This window comes from Micropterus dolomieu, linkage group LG12, assembly GCF_021292245.1.
Source record: "Micropterus dolomieu isolate WLL.071019.BEF.003 ecotype Adirondacks linkage group LG12, ASM2129224v1, whole genome shotgun sequence".
Classification (NCBI taxonomy): Eukaryota; Metazoa; Chordata; class Actinopteri; order Centrarchiformes; family Centrarchidae; genus Micropterus; species Micropterus dolomieu.
Genome location: NC_060161.1, coordinates 6,373,114 through 6,378,284, shown reverse-complemented (window position 1 = coordinate 6,378,284; position 5,171 = coordinate 6,373,114).

Below are 5,171 nucleotides of genomic sequence, written 5' to 3'. Positions count from 1 at the left end.
CTAGCATAGTCACCGGAGCTTTGTTGCGATCAGTAGCGTTGATTGCGTTTTTACGGTCATCTAGCTTAAAATCCATGTCGGATGACTAAAATCCTTAACCCACATAAAACTTAAGTTAAAAACTTAAGTTAAATAAAAAGGATATAAAAAATGTAACGAAAAAGAATGGATTAAAACTGGATAAGAGTTCGGTTTAAGACGGAGCTTCCGACAGGTGGCTACAGACGCCAACGCATGCGCAGAGTGCAGATAACGTCAGCAATTACGTCAGCGATCTTGTGACAGCAATTACGTCATCTCTAATGCAGGGGTCGGCAAATAAGTCTGGCATCGGGCCAAATTTTTTTCAAGCCGTTACATGGCGGGCCAGAACAAAGTCAAATTATTTCAAATCCTTGTATGCTCGTGGGCACGTTTAGCTCAGTTGGTACTGGGTGGGACTCCCGTTAGGAAGGTTGTAAGATCGATTACTACTATACTTCTGCGTCAGATCGAGGGCGTAGCCTCTGTGTAGCCCCCGCGTAGCCTCCTACCCTACACCGTCACCTACAGTGTAGCCTGACATGAACCTCTTCAAAAATGTAACTAGACTTCAAGTCGACGCGGAACGTAAGCTCTGTGATTGGTCGGCTGGGTAGCCTCGCAATGCCTCCGAACCGACAGAAAGTACCTTGCGCTTTGAAGTAACTTTTACTAGCGGCTAAAAACGGCGGCTGTAACACGGTGGATCAATATAATTGACCGTCACAACCCGAGCGAAAAGACTCGTTTCACTATCAGGATGTGATCCATTCGGTCGATAACATTTGAAAAGGCAACACCACGCTACGCATGTAGACCCTACGCAGGAGTATAAATCAAACTTTACTGTGGATGTTTTTTATCCCTTGTTGAACAAATTGATTATAAGGACACTGTTGCACATGCTCACAATAAAGCATGTGCTGCAGTGCTTAAGTGTCCCGGCGTTTCATCCGGATTCAAAAACATATGGATGCTTATTTTCATTTCCCTGAGGAGATTCAGGGGAATCCAATCACACGTTTACTGACGGCTTTTTCAGAGGTGTGTCAAGTAAGCCAGTCTCTTGTGAATGTTCTTCAGAACTCTTCAAAGTAAAAGCTCTCAATAAACTCGACATAAAGCATTACTGCAAGAAACGTTCTCATGCTTTTATTTTGGAGGCACAATCACTTAACAGGAAGAGATTGTGTGAGTAACTGTAGCTGTCATCACTGAGATCTATTTCAGCACCAGCCACAATCTGGCCGTGTCTGGCCAAACAATGAAAATTATTTCATAGCCAACAGATCCCAAAAAAAGCTGTTTTTGTGCAATAATGACGTTCGAATTAATCCAAATATCCACAAAAATATTTTACTCTAAAGCTACATTGGTTGTAAATACTCTGATAAGTGTTGTTAGATTTGTACATTATTGGGTCCAGTGTAGTTTTAATGTAGTGGTATCAAAATTAAATTCAGATAATAGCTTGCAGAAAAAGTTCAACATTTTGGGAAGTAAGCTTATTCGTAGGGGGATTCTGTCACCTTTGGACAGATCCAGGATAGCTGTTTCCCCCTGTTTCCACTCTTTATGCTAAGCTACGTTAGCTGACTTCTGACACGTCAGTGGTCAATCAATCTTCTCATCTGACCCTCGGCAAGAAAGATAATTAACTTACTTATCAAAATGTCAAACTTTTCCTTGAAGTATTTGCAACACTACACTAACTACACAAACTGATGTAAACTAATACAACAGCCCAATAATATGGGTTTTATTTCAATACGGATCTTAGCTGTGTACAGTTTTCACTAGTTTCTGTAATCAGTAGAAAGTACTTTCCTGTGTCTATCCTGTGTAGCTGGAACGTTTCTGGAAAGACATATTGCTGTTGATTTCTCACTTGGGAAAAAAAAGGTTTTGTTGTTGTTTTGTTTGTTGTTTTGTTTGACCACTGCACAAGTAAATAATGTAACTTCTGTAACTGCTGACTATGTTCATTCTGCTTTGTTTTGCACTTCAGTTGACAGTTGATTAACCTCAATTAAAGTCTAGTGTCTATAAAAGTAATGACACATGGACATTCAGATTAAGATTCAGATCTCAGTGTCATGAAGTGTGATGAAGAGACAAAACGACGTGACTTTTGACCCATCAACCCAAAGGCACAAATGAGATACAGCTGGAAAGGATGTGACACGCGATTTAACTGCGTATAAGCTGAGGTTAAGGCTCCAAAGAGGGTTAGTGACCCCTACTTATTTAAAGCTAAACTCCAAAGTCGCCTGCTGCCACACTGACTGACAGTTTTCCTTGAGGTGATTGGCAGATAGGTCAGGCTTAATAGAGATGTCCAGGGTCCTGACCTTTGGTGCTGGTGAGGAGTGGAGCATCTCTGAGCTGTCTTCAATGTCTTCATAAGTTGAGCGGCACAAAGCACACAGGTATTTGAAAGATTTAAAGTCAGTGTATTTGAATTCAGTTTAAATATTTTATTCCACACACATGTTGATATCCCAAATATTCATCAAGCTTAAAACAATGTTCACACCTCTTCTACAGATCACCATGCTTTTTCTTTTAGTTATCTTGCCTTCATCAGGGTGATGTCTGAGGCTGTCTGTGGTTTCCTTATATATGGTCCATTGATTAGTTGTGTGACATGTGCCTTAAAGCGGAAATCCACCAATTTTACACATTAAAGTTTGTTTAAAGGTCTTGGGGGGTGCTACTGAATATGTGAAAACATTTGAATGAAGCCTTTTGTCTAGCTGCTCCTCATCTCCGCTCAAGGCTCCATTAGCCACTACTAGCATAACGCACCTGACTGTCTGTGGTTCAGTTGCATTGTAGGTAATGTTATGTAATTTTTTGTATTGAAAAATGTTAAAATGTTGATTGAACCTTTTTACCCACTGATTTAAGATACAAATTTGTATTTGACAGAGAAAAAAGAGATAGTTGTAATATTAGTCTATATATTACGTAAATGTGGCCATTAATATTTATTTTAATTCCACTAAGATAAATGTTTTTTTGAAAATAGAATTATTTAGCCAAGCAAACCCCATGGCTCTAAGGATGACAATGTGACTCTGTTGGTTGGTTGTTGGTCTATACTAATATCTGTAGTGCTACCCCCTGCTAGTCAATTAAACCATTAGTCAATGAAAAGTCTTAGTTGACCAAGTTTTCATTGGTCAGTTAGTCGCATTAATAGTAACAGCTCTTTTTACTAATATTAGGTGTGCAACAAATCAAAGTGGGTAGAAAGGGTTATGTCAGGCATAAGCTAACATATACTCATTAAACACTTGTTGAAGGGATTTTATGGTGGAATGCCAGGAGAAGGCTTGTTTGTGTGTGCACAAGTATCTGTTTTCTGAACCTCAAACTCCTTTCTTGAACTGCACATTGTCTTTAGGGCCAGGACGAAAGAATCAGTGGACTGTTGAAACAGTGACCGTTTCTCGAGTAACACGAAAGTGACTTACTGGGACACTCTTACTAACTGTAGGCACTGACATTAGCTAGTTAGCAGACCTATTAGCCTCTCCGTGAACATGGGCCGGGAGCAAACACAACCTCTGAGACCAACCAGTTTGACAATGGAATACACAATGAGGTTCACATTTGTGGTTTTTCATAAAATGACTCAACAACTATTGATGCATTGCCATGAAATTTGTTACACACATTTATTTTTCATAAATTACGAATCATCAGGTCAAAATTTCCAAATACCTGCAAAATGAGCCTCTCGCCTGCTGAATCTGTATTGTACACACAGCAACACTGCAGCTAACAACATACAGTCAGCTAAGACCATAAAACAACCAGCTCGCAGCACAACACAGACTCTAACACAAACTCCATTTAAGGACAAAAACCAACAGCAAAGTTTTATGTGCTGGAGCCTGTCAGGACAAACAACAATCAGATTGACCAGCAGACCATCAGACCAGTTGCTAATCTTATCTGGTGCAAAATTCTATAGTTATATGGCTTTCCACATCGAAGTGGGATATTAAATGAGTTTCCAGCATGTTGTTCCGGTCTCTGTGTGTCCAATTATGCAATCTGAAAACCGCACTGCTAGCGGCTGATGAAAACTACATATAGCCCATTTAAGCTCCACTGTGCCTAAGTACAGCCTCACAAAGCTGCTAGTATGGCTGTAGACTCTTAGTCTTGTTTAATTAAGAAAAGGATTATCATGTTGTTTTGCACGTTGGACTGGATATAAGGAAACCAGAAACAGCCTCGGACACCACCCTGATGAAGGCAAGATAGCTGAAAATGTTTGGTGAATGAAGTGTTTTAAGAGTTTTAGAGTTGCATTTAAGCTCACGCCTCACTGTGTGTGCATTATGAGTTTTAGAAACTGTTATCCCAATTATGTCCTGTTCCTCTGTTCTGCTGTTCAGTCTGAATTTGCATCCCTGCTCTAGGCTCCCTGAACAGGGGACGAAGAAGGGTAATCCTGGCAGAGCAGCAGCACTACAGATCTTGTGAGAATGGCCTCTGTGTTGCTGCCTCCTTGTAGCATTGTTCATATTAATCAGAAAGCCATTTGTGATGCTGCATTAAACCCTCAGATGTCTAAAATGTGACAAATGGTGATGACCTGGGGGAAATCGATGATGATCACCACACTATTAACGGTCCCTCTGAAGGAACAGCATCCATCGATGTACAATTGTGGCAAGATTCACCGGCAGAGAAGGAGCTCTAATTTAGAACTAGCTTTCTGTCATGTGATTCATTTAATCACCGGGGTTTGAGAAAGGGCTCCGGTAAAAGAAAAAAAAAACACTCGCATCTGCTACCTCATGCCTCTTTTGACATCAAACAGACTAAACAAAAAGAAAACAAAACCTGCATTGTCTTATCTAGCCAGCGAATACAATCACTCTGTTCTGTGAGAGCAGCTGGTGAGTCAGTCTGTGTAGCACTGAACTGCAGATACAAAAAGAGAAAAAGGGAAGGGGGTAGCATCCGTAATGGTGTGGATTCTGTATAATAATGAGATTCTTCAGGGTCAAAAACATACTCACTCATTATGTGTCGTGGCCGTTTTCATGACAAAGTCCAAGGCCACTATTCTGCAAGAAGTCCATCCCAGGCTGACGCGTGTCCACCCATGTGTGTCCCAATATCCACAC